The 26,915-nt window shown below is 36.2% G+C and overlaps 1 protein-coding gene across 3 annotated transcripts in view; it reads right to left on the reverse strand.

Annotated features, from left to right (window-relative positions):
- LOC111027839 (puratrophin-1-like) overlaps positions 1 to 26,915 on the reverse strand; it is a 172,268-nt gene that overhangs the window by 6,470 nt on the left and 138,883 nt on the right. The gene's annotated exons all lie outside the window — the stretch shown is intronic.

Consider the following 26,915-nt stretch of genomic DNA (forward strand, 5'->3'; position numbering starts at 1 on the left):
GTAAACATGAAATAAAAAAATTAAGACTGAATACACAGCTGAAATTATATATATATATATATATGGGACAGGTACATTTTTGTTTTTCAACTTATTAGCAATGTGATGTATTATAATTAGATGCAGTAAAAATAGTTATGCCCAAGCAGTTTATTATTTAATCAATAAATTAGTAGTTTATGCTATTACTATAATATAAAATAGTATTTTGAAGAATATCATAGATAGTGCGAGACCAATTTGTACATAAAATATATCCAATAATTAGCCACTTAATTTAAAGCTTTCGTTTCAGCAAAGAAACACATAAAAATAAAATATAATTATCTGCTCACATATAGGTACATTGGGGTATTATAAATTACTTCAAGGTTGAATCATATAAATTTGTAATAATGTTTAAGAAATGACGAAAAATAATTTGTATGTATTATTAAAAAATGAAATTCGATAGTAAAAAGTAATAATAAATGAAAAAAAATCAAATAAAAAATATAAAATGTATCTTCATATTATAATTATATGACGTAAACACACACAATGTTTTAATAACATACACGTCACACATATCGGTGGTAACACTAAATACATTTTTGAGAGTATATTTACAAAATTGTTTTTATTGTTTGTTGTTAAAACATAAATATGATGAAATTCCTTCAACAAGGCTATACATTTTGCACGAAAATACGTCTTGTGAAAATCTACAAAGCCAGAAAATTCAACAATCGCCTTTCGCAATAATAATTATAATACTTGGTTAAATGAACAATAGACTAAATAGAAATCTTATATTATGGTATGGATACCATGATAGTTAGTTTATTTAAAACCCAAGTTATTAAATTGAAAAAAAAATGACTGACAGCATTTTATATATTATTATGTTCTTGTACATTAACGGTTGAGTCTCGTAACTCGAGTCTCAAGGGAAATAAAAATAAATTCGATTTATGTATTTTTCAAGTATATATAGGCGCCTCAGGCATAACTCAAAAACATTTCAAAAGGCAAGAAAAAAATTATTCGCGTTATTGAGGATTTTGAGTCATCGATATTCATATAATCAAGATTCGACTGTTTACATTTAGATATACATATATTAATACTACTCAGATAATCACACATAAGTCATCAATATCAGACCTACAGTATACGAGTCAAATGGCCAGCGGTACTGTAATGAGGATTTCCACTGAAGACAATTCAGTGTTATTTATAGTTTTCAATCTCTTAGAAGTGTACTGCAAAAACGGAATCATAAAAAAGTGAATTTTTGGAATTTGCAAGTTTATCGATTCGAAGCTATGGCAAAAATTGACTTTAATGCTAACTTGACACTAATCCTCCCCACACTTTTTTTCAAATTATATCAGATCGAGTACCAGACAGCTAACTTAAAATCACTTATAGAACATTACTTTTATAGCTATTATTTATCCGATGCAGTAATTTAGACATCGTGAGGGTGCTAACTCCACACAAATAGGTGTCTCCCGGTGTTGCCCCCCCGGGTAAGAATATCCTGGGGGTTAGATTTGCCTATTAACTTAACTTACGTAACATAGATTAAACCGTTTTTGAATTGTTAGTATATTAGTAAATAAATGTGTTAAACATTAAATACAGTTTGTTTTAAAACTAATATCTTAGTGCGTATGACAATGACGAAAACAAAAATTCTTGTTTTATATACAGCCGGTACAGGTACACACAAAGGATCGATTAATCAATTCTATTTTGCAAACTGCGCACATTTAAGTGCAGTGCTCCAAAAACAGCGTTACTCAGCAAAACATTATACACTACGGTTTAGTTGGAAATTATTCGTGTTGTGGTGGGTGACCCCAGGCCCGGTTATATATCATGTCGAAAAGTTTTCGAATTACGTTATTTAGAAACTTACACATCTTGTAACTTTAATTTAAATATTCTAGTCGGAAACTGAAGAAAAAAAGTATCTTTAATTAAGGTACACAATGCGGTAAAAGCACAGTGTACGTATAACGCTTCAGTATTTCAGTATATACCTATGTATGATATTTTCGTATCATTTATGAGTGAGCAGTAATGGCAGACATACACGAGAAAAAATCAAACAATATTCGTATGTAGATTTGGGTCGTGTGAAAATATTAATACAACACCTTATTGAAATAAATTATTTACCCTGTGAATAATGCAGAGACTAATCATAGTTTAACAGCGATGAATTTTGCTTAGGACTGCAGTTGTAGACCAGTTCGACATTTCGCAAACGCGCATATTTTATAATATTTAATTGCCGTGTGTACCTTCCAATTCGTTTTTGAGATTTTACAGATCTAAATGTACCTACGTACTTGCAATGGCTTACATAGGCAACGAGTGTTCATGAATACGTTTAATGAGATTCGTATTGTTCTAGAGCCTACACTCACCTATATAGGTAAGTATACTCAGTGATTAAAATGCACGGATGGCCCATATTGGCGAAGAATTGTAAAGTCGAGTTAACTTAATTCTATATTTTAAATCTGATGGAATGAGCAGCAGCCGTTTTTATTAAAACACATTTTTTTTGTTTCAATTTAAAATGTAACCGAAGCCTGTAAACGATTGGCATATGCGAATTGCGTCGGCCGAAAATATCTCGTTGGGTGTTTGCGTGAGAGGAAACCTACTATAGGTAGGTACTAACCCGCTGAGCCTGATTCTTCGATTTTAATACTATTGGGTGGAGGTGAGGCTAGGTCGAACCCGGGTTGGTTAAACAGTTTATAAAAAAAGGTTAATTATTATTTATGTGGGCTCAGAATCTGCAAAAATTGCTATTTTAAAGTATCAAATTTTTCAGAAGAATATCGTTCTAAACAAAACTTGAGGCAAAAAAGATAGTATAAAAAATGTCAATGAAGGACCAAAAAGTTCTACCTTGTATAATTATTATAAATATAATCTAGAATCTTAATCCATCAATCTAATATTGTACTGTGTCATATTATTATTGTATTGTTGATACAGTGAATGTGAGAGAAAGGTAGAACTTTTTGGATATCATTAATTATTTTTATTTCATGTAAACAAAACTTATTTAGTTCAGTATAAATAAAATGACACATTTCTACGTGTTGATTTAGAACCTTTCAGTTCTCGTCACATCTTTTAAGTTTAAACAATGTGTATTAATCCAACAAATTGAAATCAATAAAAAAAAACATCACAACAATTATGTATTTGAATAATAGGATAGTTGTTGTACACTTTTTTTTTAATATTCTAATTTAAACCCGATGGCTTACGAGACCGTAATATAATCTTGTTAGCCGTGCGAGTTTCGTAATCGCTTAACGGATAGTGAAAGCAGAAAGGCGTGCGAATAAATGGATCTTCCGCGATTGTCATTTATAGTTGCATTGTAATGCATACGCGTATCAACCGGTATAATTACTAATTGCAGGCATGTTTAAATTATAATATTGGTTCGAAGCTAACAAATACTAATAATAGTAACAATAACAAAAAAAAAAAAAAAAAAAAGTGATTAAGAAATTTTTTTTCCTTTCGGCATTAGATTATGATGTCGATTAGAATGTATGGGTTAACGACCGCCTCTTTTTCGATATGAATGAATGAACGTAAGTGCGGTGATCCCGTGTAAAGGGTTCACGTGAATGTGTAATAATATATACGGATAGACGTCGAGACATAATACCATCAAGTTATGCACACACATTGTAGGCATACATATCATAATAAAGCCGCTGTATAGTCCGACTATACGCGTCGTTTCAACGTGTGTTTTTCGATAAAAGCGATAGATAGCGCGATGGTGTAGGTGTGAGGTATTACGATCATTATTGTCATAAGAATATAATATATAAATCGTAACGATTACAATATTTAAATTGAACACTCGAGACTGGTAAAACGCAAGGCTCGAGCGTACGCGTAAATCCGATATACGCGCGTGCCGACCGCGGCACAAAATCGTTCCGACGACACACGATACTATTATAATAACAATATTATTATACTATTATACAAACCTCTCATATTATTATCATATCGTTTCGTTGAGATATCGTACACATGTGTAACACAATGTAATAATAATAATAATAAGTAGGTATAATAATATATAGTGTAATGTCATACCGGTTGGTACCATTTCCATATTATTATACGCATATAATACATATATTATAGTGTATACATATACGCACGCCAGTCGATTAATAAAAAGTACGGACAGTGTTTCAAAACACACATTCGGACATTATAATATTACGATTTTATTATTATTATTTTTATTATTATCATACGCAGGTATGCTGCAGCAGCATCGGCTTTAGGCGTTATTAAGGTCAACGCGAGCTCACTCACACGCGTCTTATTATTATACATTATATTGCATTCGTGTTGCCGCATTACTATAATGGTAAATATAGGTGGGTAGATATACCTACTCTGGTTACTGGATACATAGGTATGGTAACAAAATAGTTCGGGGGGGGGGGGGCGGACGGAGACTGGACCGGACAAATCCAGATGCGGTCACGAGAGCGCTGTAAACAACTCCGATGCATATTACAGGTGGGTAGGTGGCAGATCGGGCTGCGGGCAAAATATGTACCATATTATATTATAATATTGTGTGTATCGGTGGCCCGCAGACGAATTGTGAGCGGAATTTTATACACCGTGTAAGTACTCATAAATCCACGCAATATTGTACGTTTACACGAGTGACGTATGAGTGTGTTTATGATATGGTCGTATGATATAATATTATATTCTACGTACTCTTACCAGCGCGTTTAATATTATATAGATCAAGTCACGCCGCCCGACGACGCCTTCTCCGCCGAGTTTCGACTCACGATATTATTATCATATTTCGGCAACGATATTGAGATATAATAAAGTATTATATTTTAGCCACTCGTCGGGTTTTTCGACTTATCGCGAACGGCGTACTACCACGTCATAATCTACGCATACGTCTGGGTCTCATTTGCAGGCTATAGGTTACGCGAAATATCACGAAAATCGCACGACCGGTTGGACCGACGAAGGATACATAATATATTATGCACAAATGCACTATATACAAACAATAATAACAATAATGTGCTCGGAACTCGCCCAACGATTTATGGTTTGTCGAAATTAGTGACGGTCAGACTGCGCGATTAGACATTACCATGTCAATATATGCTCCGAAATCGAAAACAAAAACACAACTCGAAAAACGTCGTTGCAACGGACCGAATTCGTTTGGACCGACGAAAAGACTGTTGTGCATCGTCGCTGCAGCCGAGACGACGGAGTTTTTTTGTTTTGTTTTGTTTTTTTTTTCATTTATTATTATTACATCGCGACCACCGGTGCAGCATTTAATTATATAATTGTAAGCGCTTATAAATGCGCGATGTGCTGTGGCGAAACACCGTGTTCGCGTTTTTGATATTTTCGTCGAATCATCTGAATAAGTAACTATATTTGGTTTTCTGAGCTATCAAAAATTTCACCACCGTTATCGAGCACGATGGATATTTTTATTCTCACGTGTGCGAAACAGTCGTCACAAGGTGGACTAGAGGTGGATTATTGGCGATAATGTGAAAAGCTTTTTGAAGTAACTCGCCGCCTTCCAAACGATATTTTGTTTTATCTTATGAATGCACCTCTATTAAGTAGGTATGGAGCATTTTAATATAAAATCATTTATTTGTCAGAAACCTAAACGATTAAATAGAAAAACTTCCTTCATTGCAAATACTACTTTTTTAATACTAACATATTATAAATATTATATGTTTAAAAAAGCGTCTGTTTTTTAATCGACAGCAGCATCCATCCAATGGGTGATTATTTTAAATTTAAACCGTTAATCAATTCTTTCGGATCGGATTACGCTGCTGATGCAGTGCCAAACGACCGGACTACCGGAGTAGGCAATACGTATAGGAATACTATTGCTACCTACTGCAGGGGACGGTACACATATAGAGGTTCACGAGCACGCATAGTTGTGTTGCTGTCGTAAAAACAATTCGGCTCCACTCGAATTAGAACTCAATTGGGTCAGTGATTCCCCAGGGACAAGTGTCAAAAACGAATTAAAATATCACGCGACCCTTTTAAAAAAAAACACTCTGTGATGCGTTCAACTCACATGGGCTGCACTCTAACACCGACCGCACATGGATGTACCCGTATGAATGTCTCGAAGAGGTGTCGATGGCCGCTCGTGCACCTATATACGCTATACATCATCATCACATAGGTGTAGATAGTACAGCCGGTAAATTATACAGTCTTACGATCTTAAAATAATAAACGAATGGGTTTGTCGACCGGTACGCAGTCATAATATTCCTATGTATGTACACATCTATATACATGAAGTGTTTAATATCATCACGCCTATAGTACTACTCTATCTTCGTGTGATGGTATAATAATAATAAAAAAAAACAAAAAACACACTGCACACACGTTTCAGCGGTGGCGAGTTTGACGGATCGACCGTCGAGCATCCGAATCTTGTTTACGAGACGGTTTCGGTGGAAAGAATCTCGATTTCATTTTTTGTTCGTTTTGTCTCGCGTTCGAATATATACCTAATCGTCGCGTATCGCCAGTTGAATTGCAGCGACCGTGTTTTTTCGTAGCCGTGTGAACTACTCGAGTAAAATTAATGAGTGGAAACAACCGGAATCTATATATTTTACTCGATGTCAGCAATCCGCGACACACGTACTATACGCTAATAATATTATATAATATATTGTTATTATGTACGGTCGACGTCTATATAGAATAACTAAGAATCACCACTTATCGCCATGCCTATATAGTCAATAAAACAGTACGTATATGGTTTCATACGTATGGAATACGTCTTAATGTTCGCGATTAGTCCGGATTTAACGTTCGACTTGGCGATTAATATTAATTATGATCAATATCGCGGACGAGTCGAAAGACTGCAGATGTAACCGGAAGCGCGTTTCCTATTTTTCTAATGAGGAATGTGAAACGCGAAATCTATGTAATTCATTAAATAATAATAATCGTGTATAATCGATACAATTATTGCACAATAATAACATACTATGTACTTCGGCCGAACTCTCTATATACTATATATATATATATATAAGATATAGTCCACAATGACAACCATCACGCCACTATTTATATATATATATATATATATGTAGTTGAAAAAATGAAATAAACTCGTATATATATTATAGATATGTGTAGTAATATGTATACTATATAGGCGCGTCATTACTGCCGAGCACTTCCTATATGCATATATATTGAATATAATATATACCGAGAACGGGAAAAAAACGTGTCCAAAATCTGAAAATCTCCAAACTAGAAATCCCAAGTAGACGGATGAGTATATAATATAAAATATTATACACATACGTGGTATGAGCCATATAAATTTATGCTCCCTCCTCTTCATTCCAACTATTATTATTATTATTATTATTATTATTATTAATAATACGCCCGCTCTCCGCCTGGCTTATACCTCCTCTGCTGTCTGTAACGGGAACAAACCGAACAGCGTTTATTATATTATTCTGGCCGCGACGCGATTTATTATTTTGAACATAGGTACATTGTAACATTATAACCTGCTGCTGCGTTCGGAATACTAAAAAACAGTGTACATTGTACTATGTATACATAGGCTGCACATCTCTATTATAGGTGTGTCCCAAATGTGCCATTATTGCTGGTCGTATATAATAATAATAATATAATTTATGATATTTTCGCTGCTCGTCTTCAGTCGACCACTTTGTCGTCGTATCGGTGCCATTGTCGCCACGTGTTGTTATCGCATCGTCCCACTGAGCGTGTGCTGTCGGACGCCGCCGCCGCCGTTTGTTTTGCTCTCCATATAAGGACCGTTACACACTCGCGTACAACACTGGCAGCGACGAGAGCCGCCGCCGCGGGACGCGATCGCGGTCGTCAAAAATCGAGGCCGAATTTCGGACACGTATAATATACCCATCGCCGCTATGATAATCATCGTCCTCCACCGCGGGTACCGCATGATAACATAATAATAATAATAATAATAATAATAATAATAATAATAATAATAAAATTATTGGGTGCAGGTAAACGGTGTCGCGAACAGAACTGGCGGAGCGGATACGACTCAATCGCGGTCGGGCTGTATTCGATAGCGTTTCAATCGCGGTGTATTTCGAACCGCCGCAGCGGGTGAAAACCTGTGCCTACATCCGAGTCCTCGAACAATCTCACATTGTGATAAGGGTTTGTGGGCGGTGGGACGTGATGTGTCGACGGCGACTCTTAAGACGCGGTCGGGCGCCAATGTTGCATCACGTGCAGCTCTTGCATTGATCGGGCGGATGCATATTATTTCTGCACTGCTGCAGTCGAATAGACACTGCAGGCGGAGAGGAAATATAATATGCGTATAATATTCGACGGGCTGCTGATAGAACATCAGACATCGACAATCGGAATGACTATTGCAATAATATAATATAGTGTGCCCCGCAGACCACTATATTGTGTACGCGTGCAGGGCGAGGGAAAATATGGACAACGATTAAGTCCTCATTGCCGTGTTTTATACTTCAAATATATTATGATATAATGTCACCGTCGTTAATTGTGATACTCAAACATTATTTATAATGGCTAGTCTATATTTTTCATGAGTACCTGTTGACGTTATTGAGTATAGTCGCTTCAGTATAAATAAATACCTATAAGGCAGACAATTTAACAAACGCTTGAGTAAAGATAATACGTTTTGTGATTGACCAGTCGTTATCATTATTTACTAAGACCATGTGTTTGTCTTAAGACAATGTCAACAAAGCTGTCATTCGTAAAAACTAATTAGGTACTTTTACCAGAAAATAATAGACGATCAATTATAATTTAGAGATAGTTACATAGCCGTACCCTTATTATAAATGGACTATTACAATTGTAGTTTTAGAAGAATTTTTATAGTTATTTTATTATTACATTATACTTTATTTGGACATAATTTATTATTACACATAGTATAAACTGTTGCCTATAGAGAAAAGGCACTTAGCTGAACTACAAATACAAATCGTATTAGACATTTAGATCATGTGACACTGTGGTCCCTTAGTAAATATAATATGGAGACTTATAGTCTAATAACCTAAAAACAATGGACAGTCGTAATAACACTGTCGCAGATATCGTCGTCATAATATTAGATACTTGGCGAACTCGTGACAATCTTAAATCCTAAAACGACTGTGGCCGGGTTGTATCAAAGTACCTATATGTACCTACAAGGCTTTGTTTTATTTTTCGAGTTAAAGTTATAAAGTAAACAATATTCATATTACGTTCTCAATATAGGTACATCCCAATGACTATAATAATACACATACCCTGCAGGCGTCTTAATATTTTATTATTCGACTAGCCATTTTCAACAATATTATATTTTTGAATTTACGACATTGACGGTTAGCCGATTTCAACTGCAGTATTATAGTAATATTGTGTCTGAATTTACGACATTGACGGTAACGCATATTATATAATATTATATCGGACACATACACTATCGTCACGTGATCTATAGCGATCGCATTATTCGAGGAGTTTACAAATCCGATAGCAACGGTCGCTGGAGGGTCACTGACATCGTGGTGTTCAGCATAGTATGCGCGTACATCGTAGGCGTGCGTGGACCACCGATGCTGTCCGGCGTTGTACCTGCAGTATATATTATTACCATCATTACCGCGGTATACGCGTAGGTATGAAAATATATTATATTAATACGGCTAGTGTGTGTTTTTTTTTCCTGCAATACGCGTATATTGTAAATATAATAATAATTATACTATCATTATTATTATGGCGGTGGCAGGGATTATCGACTCGAACGAGAACTGCTTCGATAATAATTTTTATTCCATGTGGGATGCTCACCAGAAGTGACTACCAGGGTGACCTAGCAGTAGCTCAGTCGCCATTGCACCCGCGACAGAAGAACGATTAATGTGCAAGTCCACTTAAAGAGACGCATCTACAAATCGAAAATTCTTGAGGACATTGTAAGCACGGGCGAAACGCGTAAAAGTGTTTATTATTGTATAAACTAAAAAATAAACTGTATTGTAAATATTGAAATGTTTACTTGATAATTATCATAACATGATCAAAACAATATTCCTAATATGAAAGATGAAAATTAGCAATTAGCGTATATTTGTCTATTGGCGCTGGCGATACAGATTTGTTCGTTCTATTATTATAATATTATTGTCAACACAATTTTAAATTTGGAGGTTATTTAGCTGCGCGATTCTTTTCACTGGACGAAGAAAAATTCTATGTGTGAAAAACAACATGCGCCGGGTCCGCTGGTTATTATATATTTATATTACTTTAATACGTGATATATGCACACTAGCAGCAGCCATTTCACTAGCGTCCCGCGCCTTAAACATACGAATGAGCCCGAACGAAAAACTGTACTCAGGTCTTCTCCTCGGATCACGAACACGAAAACCCGAAATAAATGTACACGCATAATATTATCGTCGTCGGTCGTGTTTCCGACTAGCATAAAATAAACGATTCTACCGCGACCTGCAGTATGTAAAAAGTACACATATCATCGTGTAGGTACATCATAATGATAATAATAAGTGTTGCGGGTATAATAATAATAAAATAGAGGATCCTTTCTAAATCACTCCTCCGCTAACGGATACAAAGCGCGCACCTAATATTATACCTACTTAAACAGATATATCGAGGCGCACACATTAATAGTTCATAGTATACCCATGTGTAATTATTAGTACAAACGTTATTATAATAAAATGAAATATATTATATGTGATTTCGGTCGAATGGAATCCGTTGTAAATTAGGTACAGCGAATCTCCGCTTGGACACTGCAGTTAAGCCGTTTAAAAAAAAAACCGCTAATCGGTTAACCGCAGCGTTTCATCACGGGTGTATGTTTAATATTCCCGGAGAACCCGAGAATTCAAAATATATGTGAGGTTTTATTATTTTTTTTCTTTTTCGATAAACAATTATGTTATTTTATTTACTTCATGATGATAATATGAGTGAATTACTCGATAGCGTATAAACAAAGTTTGCACTAACATACACACTATAACAACACATTAATTGTACATGTACTACGAGTGTAAACGATATTAAATATTAAAATAATTTCGATAGGATGGAATCGATTATATAGATTCTGTGACTTGGGCACTTCAGCTAGGAAAGCTAGAAAAATAAAACCGCTAATCGACTAACCGCAGCTTTTCATTGTACCTGTGTTGAACATCGGAGATCCCGAGAATTCAAAATAACATATTTCGAATTTCAATATTTTTTTTTAAACAAACAATTATATTATTTTATTTGCTTCACAGTGATAATAATAAATCGTGTGACTTACGATAGCGTGTGCACAGAGTTTGTACGAGTATAACCATTTACTTCATGCCTATATCTTTATAACATGTAAGAGTAAAGAATTTTTTTCAAGGTTTCGCGTCATTACAGAGTGTATCTTATCTACGTATAAATAATAAATATATCAAAGATAACATTTTGTTTTTTTTTCCGACGTAACCTCAAGACGACATGCATATATTATTATAATTATCGACGGTAAAAGTTGTATGTGCAGTACTGCACGTAACGAAAGACACTGCACACGAATGGTATAATATGTAAACCGCGGTATACCTAACATCGCCTGTACGCCGGGTAATCATTTTTGATCGGTTTCGGTTCATTACTGCTGCAGGTGTCGTCACCGCGAATCGATAAACAGGTGGGTATGCTGGTTTATCACTAAATAAAAAGACGCTGGATTAGCCGCGAGACAACATCGCGCAATGGTAAAGTAAATGTTAAGTGCATGTACTACACGCACCTGACTTGGGTTCGTGCTATAATTATTATCATCATCGTACAACATCAAACCGAACGTTGGATGATAAAATAATATTGCGTTCGACGCCCGGCTGTCGGCGAGTTGCAGTTCTTCTGCATATGGGTGGGCAGGTATTATGATTTAGTAGGTAATAGCACAGAACGTAATACCTATCGTGAATTAATTAATCGATAAGGCCATATTGGAACTCAATCGTCGTCGAGTTAATCGATTTCATTCGGTATGGGCGGTAAAAGGCACCTGCAGGTACAAAATATTCAACACCGCGGAACCACGATCGCATATAATTATATTTGCTCGTAAACACCTAACGAATACATCTTTTTTTTTTTTTTTATCGGAATTAGTACTATTTTACGTACACTATAGTCACACAAAGCGCATTTAAGCGCATAGTCATATTGCACATAGTTTCAAGTTTGTTTCAGTAGTACCAATATGTTGTACAACAGGTTATTACTGAGGTATAAAGTACTGTAAAAGATATAAATATAATTTATAAAGCGAGAACATGATTTGACTATAAATAATTTATAAACGTGGTATATTACAAAATTACGTTAGAATAATGTTTACGGTTTTTTTTGGTAATCGAGTTACTATACCTATTGGTACCTAATTATCGCTGTAATCTATTTTCTTATCGAAGCTTGAGGTTATTATTTTTCAAACACACTAATTTCCTTCGGTTTTAAAATATTTAATTTGCATATCTCGCTTAGATATATAGATATTGTGCGATATCTTGTGAGATATAATCAATTGAAAATAGCGGGTAACATTTTAATCTGAATATACCGTTTGAATGGGTAGGTAGTGAAAAACGGGTACACAAAAACTGTTCATTTTTTTCTCGCATGATATTTATAAGTACCTCTCTGTAACATCGAAAATAATTTTACATGTCGTGTCGCGTGAAAAACGTACCTACACGTATAATGTATAATAATAATAATAATAATAATAATAACGCATTTGCGTGTGGACGTCTCTCATACATTTGGACACACAAATTCGCAATGCACGTCCCGGCATTGAACGTTATACGAACACAATACGTTTTTTGAAAATTCAACGTCGTTGTCTAAGGAAATAATATAACATTTTTATCGGAGCATGATATCATACACATACCGTATATCTACGTATATACATATTACATTATAAAGTAGGAGTTTGACAACGGACGACGACGACGACAGCGGCGGTGGTGGACAGACGACCATTGTACGCAGACACAAACAATATGTATATATATTATATTATATATAGCCAAGTAAACATGTGTGTGTGTGTGTGTGTGTGTGTGTGTGTGGGTCTGTGTCTGTGTACAATATTCAAGTGTCGGGAGGCTATTATTATGATTTCAAACCATGACACCGCGAGGAAAAAGAAATAATGTAGTATAATGGGCAGTACAGGTGTAATATGAACATTATATATTATTTTGTCACTTCGTGAAACGACCAGAAAAAGCGGGGCGTGTGACTCGTGTGAGATCGCGGGATTATGCGATTTAATATAGATTGGAGCATGTGCAATATTATAATGTTCATAATATCATTATCGGCATAATTAATAATGACAATACAGTGTATAAAATCGAGAGCGGCGTGGGCAAAAAAAATCAGGCACTATGGTTTTTTTTTACTGATTTTGCGGCCACAAACAATTTATTTAAATATTCTGATCGAATTTGACGAAGAAAAAAATCTATAATAATAACATGTTCTTAAAAAGTGTCATACATAAATATACCTAAGTATTATATATTATATTGTTTATTTTAGCGGTTCTCAAACTGTGCTCCGCGGAGTCATATAATTATGGGGTTTCGTTATTTATCATTTTTTAAACTCTACATTCCTGGATTTTCGAGCTCTTGGTTTCTCGAGCAGTGCTCCTCGGAGAAAACAATTTGAGAACCAATGGCCCATAAGTAATAACAAGTCGTGCAATTATATTTACCTATACACAAATGTGCCGACAGGCGGCCGCCGTTGCCGCCGTTTCGTTTTGCTATAATATATATTATTATTACATTAAACATGCTCGCGTCCATAGACAATAAATATATGCCTATTTTATTGTATAAATTATAATATTAACGCATTTTTTCCCCTACAACTCCGATATATAGGTAGGACCGATATTATAAATTGGTACGCGGCGTGCGGAGGATATAATATAGGCGTCGAACGGCCGCGGCGACGGGTTCGTGACACCTCGGAGCGTCGCCGCCGCTACCTCAGGTCGGGACAAGGACGTTTGGTAACCCAAAAGGGCGTAGACGAACGCCCGCTCGTATACTCCGTATACGGAATATTCAAGTGTTTGTGAAACGATTTGTTTTTATTTTTCGAATGGCGATCCGAAGGCTGATGTGCGACCGCGATCGATTTTCATTTCTGTGTCGCCGCCTCATAAACACTCTACTATGATATACGCATTAATATAATATTATTATATTTACCTATATTGTCTTCGTTATTATATTATGTGTTACGCGAAAAGTAGAAAACTGGGAATTTCTTAAAAATGCCTCCGTCTCCCAGCCGGAAATGCACGTAGACTGCCCAAAGCATACATAGACGGGAAATGTTGAAATTATCTGCACAATGTGATTGGGCCGCTTTAGACAATGACCCTCGTGGTAGCCAAAGGAAATTAAAAATATTATCATGGAGTTAGGTCAGGATTGTGTAAGTAGTGTGCATTGAAATGAGCATTTTAACCAAGAACTGTGTGCATTTTGTTATTATATTTATTGCAACACGGATTGTTTCCATAATGACATTTCGGTACACTAAGTCGTCCAGCTGCAGATTTAGCGCTTTGCAGTTTGCACTTCGTTTATAACGTCAGTCAATCATTCATTGCGTACCTAATAATATTAATAATAATTGTAGTTGTAGTAATAGGCACGTTTAATGCAGTGGTAGGCGGGACCCAAAAAGACAGCACTTTTGATTACTTTGTGAACTTTTTTTGAGCCTTACACGAATATATATATATATGTATAATAGATAGGTATAGGTGGGTTACTAGAACGATAGTAATGACAGAATGATAATTGGAAACGTGAAGACTCAAGATTATAAAAATAAAGATATATAAGAATATTATTATCGAGTGCATTCACTGCAATCTTTATTACCTTGATAGTTGATGGTGAATCAAAAACAGGTGACCACTACCACTATATTGCCTATCACTTTGCACTAGGTACCTATATAATTAGTAGGAAGGCAATAAACTAAAACAGAAAATCAAACACGAATATCGTTAGTTTCGATAGTTTTTACATTTTCGTGCAACTCAATAACATGATTAATTTGCACGAATATAATATGAATATTTTTTTAAATGCTTACATCGCCTCCGATAAATCGTCGTCTTATAAAATCGCTCCAGCAAAGTGGAAAACGTTTAAATGATTGTTCATAAGTCACCGGAAATGTTGGGCATATTTTACCAAATGCCCGATATTTTCCACGATCCCCTATACCTAAGCTAACCTAAACTAATGCATGCGTTAAGTTGTATGAGCGAGATACGCTGTAGGTACCATGGCCCTCCCCCGTCGGTCATTACACGGATCGACAAGATAATTAGTTATATTATTGTAATATACAGTCGGAGCTTTCAAACAGCAACATGTGTGCTGGTCGCAATATTTTATTGGAGTCGAAAAACAGAAGAAAAAATCGACCACCAGTCGACGGTTCATTCGGACGCGAAGGACGACGTCATTGTAGTCGTGGTCATCGCTGACACACGGTTTTCCGATATGGAAGAATCGGTCCGTTATAGGGTCAACGGGTAGGTATAAACTATTAATTATTATTGCACACAAACACATATGGCCGTACATTAAATATAATATACGTACCGAATAAAAGGAGCAGTACCCATAAACAGTATACTGCAGTATACGCATATCCAAGGGTACCAGCTACTGTGCTATACACCATTATGTACTCAGTTCCGAAATCGTTTCAAATATAGGTTTCCCTTTTCGGATGTAATAATAATAATAATAATAAAAAAAAACGTTCTAATAAAGTGGAACTAGGCCGCCGCCGCTAGTCGTTAATTACGTTTTAATCTCGCGGACGACGGATTATTATACACATATCATTATTATTATTATTATTATATAAATACATCAGTTATTGTCGGTTTTTGTACCATAAGGTCTGACAAAAATAATTTCACGTTTCCGATGTCGTTACACGCTCGCGTATCCCGCTGCACAGTGTACACACTATATACTATAATGTAATGATAGTATAATACATAATAAACATGGCTATAACAAACACCCGGCGTATCGCGGTTATTATTGTAAGGCCGGTGAAATTATTATTTATTTATTATTATTATTATTATTATTATATTAGACAATAAACGAGAAAAATAGAAACTACACGTCGCCGCGCCGTATAGGTGGGTATAGTATATAAAGTCGCCCGCGAAACGAATATCCGCGCTTGTTTGCACTTTAATCGTCGTCACCGGATAAAAAGACATAAAACATTATTATTATTATTATTATTATTATAATACCTATGATGATGGCGATATTATTATTATCATCTGCGGTACACGGCGGCGGGTCTATTATATTTTGTATTTTTTTGTGCTCATACACGACCGTCTTCGCAGAAAACGCGATGCGAGTCCACGGAGATCATATAATATTATTATTCAATAATTATTATTGTATTCTATTTGAACTGCGATGTTCTTCGATCCCGCGGTGGATTTGCTGGTGCTGCTTCAATACCGCGGTGGTATAACGAGGTACGTCAGTCGTTACCATCGCGGGTGTTCGCCGTTGTACGTGTATACATTAAGCAGAACAAAAAAAAAAACCGATCCGGGGGCTAAGGAATTTCAGCGTAGGAAGGGATGACGTGTTATACGTATTATAATTATTATTCGTAGGTACGAGTGCAAAATAAAAATCAAGTATCACATTCGCGAATAACTATTGCTAATGTGCACGTAGGTATACGCTGCCGCCGTGTATGATGTGAGCGAAACAGATATCCGCCCAAAGTCCACCCACACTCGCGGATATAGCCGCGCCGGCGAGTGACCGAATAAAAAAACGATATATTATAATAATATTGTACTATCGTTCGACTTTCGCGGTGTCGAATCACGACCATATATTTTTGCGGTTCTTTATTATGCACGCGAGTAGCTGCGGAGGTAACCAGCCCTTTAAGTGCGGTCACCGCGGTGCAGGCCGGTATCAGCGGTGCGTCGATTCTGGTTAACCGGTACACCACTGACTTATAATTTAGGCGCCAATTTACGTATAAAAATATAAGATATGCGCTGTCGTTATCTCGAAGTGACGATTGACTGATATCGACAATTTGTTTGACACTGAGAGAACCCGACCAATCCGATATAGGTATAGAACAATTGTATAACAATACTAATAAAAATATAACGAACTGTATAGTAATAAGTCTCACTAGATTGGCCCACCCTCTAGAATCGCGTACCTGCAACAGGTGTGAAAATCGAGTAAAGCTAGGTTTTTTTTTAAAATTAAAATTAAATTTTTTCCTCAAAGAAAAAGGCATTCAACTGCTATCTGTTTTCATGTATGTAAAACAACCAGTAGTTAAGACACCCCTTAATTTTCAATCCAAAATCGTAGTGAAGACAAATTTGGAATATAATATAAAATATAAATGGCAGGGGTGGGTGGATAAGAGGTGTAGTGCGATCGTATTTCGAGAATTTCAAATCATTTATGGCAACGCGCAGAAACGGATCAACTGCTATTTCTTTAAAAGGATTTGTAGGATGAGATACCTCTTAATTGTCGATTCAAAATCGTATACATTGTTTCGTATATAATCAATAAAGACAATATTCTGTATGTAAGTCAAACTTGTGTGTGTAAATGGGGGAGAGGGGGTGGAGAAATAGTGATAATTTTCCAGAACTTAAAAACTCATTTATACATAGCTAAACGCAATTTTGCGTTGCGTACAGCACACGAAACAGAGGTAAGTGCGGCCATAAAATAACGATCGCTTTTACCCCCTTTTTCGCCGCTTTATAGATGACCCGTCATTTTAATACATCTCACATCTACAATTTGAGATGACGATGACACTGTTAAGTACACCCGAACACCTACGGAATATAACATTATACGGTATTTTCACTGGTACGTACTTTGGACGGTGGCGTTGAGTACGCCCTTCGCATGGCACCCCGCCGGGCGCACGCCCTCCTGTGCACGTGGGCGGCGTTTCGCCTCGGCCCGGTGGCCGACGAGGCGGACGCGGACGAACAGGACGCGGCGAGACGGCCGGCCGACGACGATGGCCTGCCCGGGTAATAGTTGGGCACATCCATGTCGGGCCTGTCGTACACGCGCACCGACAAAAGGGCCACCGCGCGTTCGGCGGCCTGCGGACCGTCGCGGCGGTTGCGGTCCACGCGGAACGAATCGCGCGACAACATCGCTCTCCTGTCCGACACCAACGCTACGCGGATAGACGACGAGGATGAGTGCTTATCTCGGCGACGCACTACCGCCAAACGACGGCGTCGACGACGACATGGCGACACGAAGACTGCGGACGACCGTATACTATAGTAACTGCGGTAACGAACAACGACGGTAACGGACGCCGCGCGGTAACCGGACTGATCGGCGATCGCGGTCGCCTCAACGCGTCCGCGATCGTAGTCCGCCGCCCCACCTCCGCTCGCCTGTGGCGGCGGCGGCGGCGAAGACGACGACGACGACGACGACAACGCAACATTCCTACTCGGAGCGCGCGCGCGGCGCAAGGTCGTGCCCGGGTTTATTATTATTATTATTATTTCCATCTCATTCTACACCGCCACCGCACCGGTGGGACACTCCTCCGGCGTAGTGTAAGTCCGCCGAATCGATTATCGACCTCTCATCTGGACCCGTTGATAACAATAATGCGATGACGTTTTGTCGTATTTCATACGCACACGACGGCACACGACGATTCCCGCGGCCCGGACCGGGGCTTCCTCCGCGCTTGCGATTTTCGAGAGAAAAACAACTCTTGGCCGGCAAAGCAGCAGCTTACACGCGACCACCAGTGCACGAGAAAATCGTGGCGCGAGGTCAAAAAACCCGCAAACAATGCGCGAACATTGGAAGTCTTCTGCAGGCGACGTCGCGGTGCGGTAAAATATATTATATACCAATACAATGTCATATACCAGTATATTGTTATAAACCTCGGCGATATCGTCGTACATCGGTTCGAGAATCTCAAATATTGAGATCGGTTCTGCGCGGTTTTCGATCGGATCGTTTTCACGAGTCCCTCAAATCTCCAGCCGGTCGTGTTGCTATCGAAATGGCGTCAAAATAATTAATCAGATACCCGCGAGGCGCTGTTTCGATCACCCACCTGCCACTGCAGCAGAGTGTTACTGTTATATTATTTTTCGCGCGACAAACACAGAAGAAATTGGTACCATATACGACTATTCGCTCTAAAAAGTAAAAATGTTCTATATCACAGATGCAATGATGACAGTCGATGTACCAGTTGCAGCTACTATACATATTCAATATGCCGTATCATGCTCTAATACATGACCGTAAAAAATATCCAGATGAATCGGAGCAGCATCGTTTGAAAACTATATAGAAGGCACCTTTTATACATCGAACACATGAGATGACTTGACGATTCGTTTGGTAATTTTTGTTGAGCTATTTTAATAATGTAATATATAGATATAATGTAGAGGCGTACATTTATATCGAGCCCTTGAATTTAAAATATGTACCAGATGTCGAATTATTTATTAGATATCTGGTAATTGTTGTAAATTATATGGATAACGCATAATATGATATGTATATCAATCAATTTATCAATAAATTAATTACTGGTTTAAATCAAAACCATTTGGTAAATCATGTTTCAGTACATTAAATACATTAACTCTCTATATATACATACTAACTAGTTTTTCATACACATTACTAAATAATAATTACCAAATTAAGTAATGATACGTTTCACTCACGTATAGCAAACATAACTGACGTCAAATAAAATAATATTTCATTTCAACTAACACATAATCTGGTTTTACTTTTTTCGTTCTTGCTAATATTTCTTTATTCACATTTCACAACAACGAATAATATTTAGTATACAACTAAACGGACACAATATAACCTCAAAATCATGTTCGCAGCACCAAATTAGCAGAATAAGTGGACTGAGTAACAAAATCATCATGACTACGCCACAATGTGTTCTATGCGTCCTATTAATATTTATGGATGTAGTCATATTTGAAAAAAAATATGAACGTCGTTAGCTTAATTTAAAATATGTATCTTTGTTGAGAAAAGGTGGGTAACAGTAATAATATGTTATTCGCCTAGAACTGCTAAATACATATTAATTAATAATTATACAATATAATTACATAACTGATACGGTTTATATATTACAATTTTACTATTATCATTCAAGTTTTTTTAAATTAGATTTTCCCTTATACGAATCGACTGATTAAAAATTGAATTTTTTTATGGCCATCCCATACGCGATGAATAATGGGTATTTATTTTCTCAGAATAAATTATGAATCGGTACTATTAAAATATTTTACGGCGACAATAATTATAAAATTATACAGATAATCAGCAAAATACTAACTAAGGCAATTTCTCTGTAGCCCAGCTGTGCGTATAATAGCCGGTTAAAATAAATTTAGCGTTTCTATAAATGAGAAATAACACTGTTTGAAAAGATACGGATGAATGAATATGTGGATTTGTTACAACAACCAAGTAGGTATAACAAAATGCATAATATTTTTTGAAAACTCCTTTCAACCTAACAATCAATAGAAATACTATTGTTTAAACAGACAAAAAATACATCGTATTGGTATATTACACATTATAATATGTACAATACTTTTTACACTATTATTCTGCTAAATACTTATGAAAGAAAATCAAAATATCTTCGTTTCCAACCAAAATCCAGCCAGAATACAAGATATCTCAAGCGATTTACGTTCTTGAAACAATTTTACACTCGGAAGGTCAAATTATTAATGCTGTGTGTTGTTATATTTTGATAAATAAACATATTATGTAGCTGGTAAGTACCTAACTATAATAATAATAATGAAAAAAGTTGTATTTGTAATATTATTACCTACGCTTTAAAATATAAATAGAATAAAAAAAATGTAATCTTATATTTGATTATTTGTCGTTTAGCCGTTGGAGACTATTCAAAAATGCAATAAATTAAAATAATTAATATATAATCTGAGTGCATATATATAATATATATCATACCAGATCGACGCAGCAATAATTCTATAGAATCTTTTATAAAAAATAAAACCCTCGCGGGCTCGTGCGGTCTTTTCTCGCAACAAAAAAAAAATGCGTTGGCTGTATTGTTCCGGCAAATCATTAATATACGCGATATTAAATATTTATGTAGGTATGTCGTATTATAGGTGTATAGATGTAGCTGTGTAAAAAAAAAGCAATTAATTTTACTCGCGATTTAAAAAAAAAACAATAATGTGCACCAGACACGAACCCGTCAAGACAATGCAACGGAAAACGTAATAACAATATGTAGTAAGATCTATTTTTTATTTACCTAATCGGCATTATAAACTTTTTGTGTACGTACGCGGTAAGTTGTACAAAAACGTTTTTACTTTTATACAACACGTAACAGGAAAATCGAACGAGACACATAATGTGCTGCTGCCGGTCGAACATCATATTATTATATTAATAATTATTTTGTTACATAGGTACCTACGTAAACGGTTACTAATTTATAGCTAAATAGTTGCATTTTGTTTGTCGGCATGCACGCGCATCACATAACATGTGTGCTCTAACTCTATAAAGAACCGTAACGCATACACAGGAAGCAATTAAATACGATATAAATAGTGTATGCCTATGTGTATTATATAGGTAGGTTAGGTTAGGTTAGGTTAGGTTAGGAATTCTATAGGATCTAATGTATATATGAGAGCGACTATGGACTATATTTACTTTACACGAAGGAATATATCGCGTTGTGCGAAGACGGGACAGATCTAAAATCGAATATTATTGTCTCTGCAGAGATCAGCGTACGAATTATATTCCAAACACGTGTCATGCGAATCTAAAAAAATACTTGCATATGAAAAGAGAGTCGAGGACGGAACAAAATTAAGTGATATAATGGTAATAACTGATCTATATAATATGTAATGTAAGTATGTAACGCTGTATACGCGTACATACCCAATGTATTTCCTGGGCTCCACACGAGTTCTCTCAGTGGGACCCAGATGCATGTGCGTACTGATATTATAATTATAATTATTATGAAATTATGAAATAAAATAGAAAGTAAAAAAATTAACCCATATAATAGTCACAGACATAAACCTAAACGGCATACAATATTATTTTATTTAATTTGACAAAATATATAATAATGCCTATATAATATAACCACACATATTAATAATCTATATTATAATACTATACGCGCGACACGTCTACTTGGTGTGGATGGGGGGGGGGAGGGTTGAATACACTCTGCGTGGGGATTCCCGCAAGTTTTCGACCAGTCACACCGTACAAAAAAAAATTGGTAAATAATATTATTTAAGGCGACTGGCTGGAATGTATAGAAAATGCTTGCCATTTTGAGCGTACTCTTCAGAAATGATGCATGCAATATTCTATGGACTTAGCCAATCAGGTAAATAATATATGTATAATAATAATTTTACAACGGATTAAGATCGGTCTCGAGCGAAACACTATACGAGAGACGCTCAAGCGCACGGAATGTCGCAATCGCATGCATATAATAATAATATCAACGTACTGCAGACGTATTACAATAATACTGTGTATACATGTTGGCCGGCACGCAACGAGCTTTTATGTTTTGATAACAGCGCGATAAACATGCGCACAATGATATTGTAACAATATGCGCACACAAAAACAACTGAACATACCTATCTAAGGTGTAAACACACGAGGCCGGAGATTTTCATCCGCAGCGACGGACCGTCTGATTATTTCACAATAATATTATCATAATAGGTAATTTATTGTTATTATATTGTAGAGACGAGATGAAATTGACGAGTGCGCGCGCGTAAGACATAATACAACAGAAAAACAATTAAACCAGTCGCCACGGGCTCGCGACTCGACGGGGGCTCGGTGGACCGTGTTATAATAGCATAATATAATATCATAAGAATATAATAATAATAATAATAGTAAAATAAAATAATATATTACATGATACTTGCAGTAACATATTGTGTACGAATGTATAATAATATTATGTTATCATACGGGAACTGTGTGCATACAGCATCCATGTGTTGCTCCATCCTATCGTCTCCACTTAGGTACTTACACACACGTCGGTGAATATAATATTACAATGTTATGTTATTGTTATCGCTGAGCGTTCGTATCAAGTCTTGTGTAGTATTCGGCGCATAGCTGACGAATATTATTGTTTTGCGTCCGACAAGAGTAAACAATAATATTGTATTTTTGATGGAAACGCGCGGTGCCACGCATTACGAGCAGTGCTCGAATTTGAAAAAAAAAAACCATAGAACACTGCTCAAAAATCTATAAGAATTATAAATACGTTTTTGACGTTTTTGTTATTAAGTGCCTATGACTATGAGACCGAAAATCTTACAAAAAATCAGTCGAAAACAAAAAAAAAACGTGAAGTTAACAACTGGCATGATGGACACAGAAGTGCATCAACTTTCCGGAAAACTCGATAACTGAGCGTACTGTCTACGGGCCTAGGTCTGTTGCCAGGTAGGCTGCGTAAGACACACTCTGTATAAGATAAGAGATAAAAGCGGAAGTATTATAAAGGAGAAGAACTACTCCGTCATATCGATTTATGGACTTGAAATATTTTTTGAGTTTCGACACTTATATATTATTATACGTTTAAATGGCTAAATAGGTCAACAGGCGTGTTATATAGGTAAGACGCGGTGACATAACAATATGATATAGGTTAAATAGGTATACTAAATATACAACTGCAGCCAGTGCAGTGCTTGCGGTATAGTAATACCTATACCGTCGGCTATCGGTTTCGGGTCAAACACGTTTGGACCAGCTAAAATTAATCAAAAAAAAAAAAAAACAAAACTATATCTTAACCAGTATCGCTTTGAGAAATTATTGATTTAAAATTTTGAATTAAAAGTTAATTAGATATTTTTATAATAGAAAATCCTGATGACCTTGTTATCAATAATTATTAAAGTTATAAATTTAATTGATTTATATTACGATGTATACATTTTTTTTTTGTGATAAACATATTTTTTGGCTGTTGTTAATTTTGGCACGTAGTCCAGAAAAATAAGTCACTCACTATCGATACTCGATAATAATTACTATCGTTTGTTGTGGAGTGTTACAAGTTTAATAAAATACGATCTCTGAATTACTATATAGCCATGCTCATTTATATATAAGCTCTGCTACACCATTGAGGCATATCCATGTACTATACGAGTAATAATGTATACCCTGTATGTACTAATAATGTGAACATTTATAAAATATCAAGGTTAACTGGAAGTATAACCGAGATATATATTGATATGGGGTCGGTAGTCACTTCGGCCGAGCTCACCGCTGTTGCTGGTACCTATATGGTATATGGTATTGCGAAGTTTGTAGTAATTCGGTCGGCTGAAACGTATGGAAAATTGTCTCCGAAACGTATTGTTTGTCCTGCGAAATCCGTGGTCAAGTTCTAAATCCAAGATGCCCGACCGCGGTATAGTGTAGAAATACCGAGCTGATTATGACCACTGACCATACTATTTTTTTATACCGAACTCGTGGCGATAAGTGGGTTACTGCTGATCTTTTCCTTCGCTCAATATTATATGAAACTCGGGCCGATAATCGATCGATCAGTTTTCGACGGATGACGCGAGCGCTCGAAAAGGTAAAATGCGCAAATCCACCTGCAGCATTGACCGTGTAAGTTCGTTGTAGGAGTAACGGCTTCATATGCGTCCAATAGTTATCTAGAAATTAGAGTTTATCGTATTTTCATGTCCATCGATCATCTTCAAGCCTGCAATGGAAATCCTGTCGCCTGTGAATATACTGTATTCGTAGAGGTGTGCACGCTGCAGCTGCACTCCTCTGCACTGCGACGGCTGTAAGATTACACGTTATAGGTCTATAGCTTTTTAATACCTATTATTATTATTATTATTATTATAGCCGTACATAATATAATGTTATATTTCCTATGTTTACTTTCTTATAGGTACACCGATCTCGACCGTTTCGTTGTATATTATCATGTTATTATGTATATATGTACACCTATATTAGTTTGCTCTTTCCACATACATAATATATAGGTACTATAATGGGAACATTATAAAGCTACTATATTTATACATATATATATATACGGTCGTGACCCTCTACGCTTTGTTTTGTGGTGCTGCACGTAATTATTTAGACTTCCGCGCCCCCGTCTATGCACAAGCATTCCTAATGTTCCAATAATATTACAATGTATATCGAAAAATAAATCACACCGAACGAACGAACGAATGCGCTTTCTAACCTGGAAATCCGAAATTCTCGGCACGCACGTGAAAATATGTTTTCGCGGGTCGGTCGTCGTATACGACTATACGACAAAAATACAACGTGTGTGCCGCGGATGCAAGAGTATATGTATTGCATAAGAATGATAATAAATATATATGGTCACACCCGGACGAATTCCGACGCACACGGCACATAGTGGCACACAGGCCTAGATAATTCTATTATTGTCAAGTTTTACGCGTGTATATGTGTATAATAAACGCCGGTAACACTTTCACTAATTTACATTACCGGCACAATGTGCAGTATACACTCACCGTGTGTGTGTGTGTGTGTGATTTGACACATCCTGAAAAAGGTATACGCATACAAAACCGAACCGCACCCTCTGACGCCACTGTGTAAGTCGTAGGTACGTCGCCATATCATAATACAGCTGCAGGGTACGGGGGGGTGCAAAGCGGAGCGCAATGAACGCGAGCAGAGGACTTCCGACATCTCTGGCGGAACACATTATATTGTGTTGCACGAACTTCCGAGCGAAAACCACAGTTTTCATTATATGAAATGGAGTAATGTGCAAGCGTCTGAGTAAATCGGTTTGAAAACAATAATGATAAAAGTAGAGTTCTAGAACTGACAATTCTTATTGATCTAATTGAGTTGTATGCGTGTTAACGACAGTATAGGTTACTCGTCAAAGGTAACTTGCATCGTGATGTAAGCAAAGGTATAGATGAAAATAATCGAAAATATAAAAAAAAAAAAAAACATTTATATTAGAGCACTATTCATTCGTTTTAACTAGCTGGAATTTTATTTGTTCAATTAATACCTATACAAATCCTTCCCCGAATTCACAAAATATATAGGATCGAACGGCTGAATATTATATTTTTTTATGCAGCAATAAGAACTTTTTGTTAGCAAAGTACTTACAGTCATAGGCTAGTGTTTTTTTTTTTTTTGAATCATATGTGTATCAATAATTTAAAAATATATTCGTTAAATTCAGTAAAGTTTACTTAAGAAATTATTCATCCATCGAACACAAACACTCATTATCATTGTAATAGTATCCCTCTCGTGATATGTTAATTGTTACTATACTAAGCACTGCAGATAATATCCTCAACCAATTCTTCGACCATAACTTATTATGCCTATGCCTTAGTTAGGCGTTGTGGGTTAACTTTTGAAGATAATTAATGAATGGTTTTGATGTAAGTAATAACTAATAATCAACAC

The sequence above is a fragment of the Myzus persicae genome, unplaced genomic scaffold (assembly GCF_001856785.1).
Source record: "Myzus persicae strain clone G006 unplaced genomic scaffold, MPER_G0061.0, whole genome shotgun sequence".
Taxonomy (NCBI): Eukaryota; Metazoa; Arthropoda; class Insecta; order Hemiptera; family Aphididae; genus Myzus; species Myzus persicae.